At 56.2% G+C, this 299-nt stretch overlaps 1 protein-coding gene across 1 annotated transcript in view; it reads left to right on the top strand.

Moving 5' to 3' along the window:
- POMC (proopiomelanocortin) overlaps positions 1–299 on the top strand; it is a 12,724-nt gene that overhangs the window by 11,085 nt on the left and 1,340 nt on the right. The window lies entirely within an intron of this gene.

Genomic DNA, 299 nt, shown 5'->3' with positions numbered 1-299 from the left:
ACACACACGTCGCCCATCATTGCTTCGGAGTGGCTGAGGGCTGCGGGGGCAGGCAGGGAAGCAGGTTTGGGCGTTGCTTTTCCTTTTCTGTGCCTCAGTTTCTCCTCTGGCAAAATCTCCCCCCCATGCTCCCGGGGTGTGGGGAGGAGCATCCCTTTGCACGAGCTTGAAGCAGGAGGGATCTCCTGAAGGAAAACCAAAAGAGGTTGGGTTTTGGTTTTTTTTTCTTTTTTTCCCCATAGTTCCTGCACAGTTTCTGGGCCCGCAGCCCCTCACATCCCTCCAGTGACGGCCTCGTG

Source organism: Egretta garzetta, unplaced genomic scaffold (genome assembly GCF_000687185.1).
Source record: "Egretta garzetta isolate BGI_Z169 unplaced genomic scaffold, ASM68718v1 scaffold218, whole genome shotgun sequence".
NCBI classification, from domain to species: domain Eukaryota; kingdom Metazoa; phylum Chordata; class Aves; order Pelecaniformes; family Ardeidae; genus Egretta; species Egretta garzetta.
This window is presented reverse-complemented; position numbering and strand designations above follow the sequence as displayed.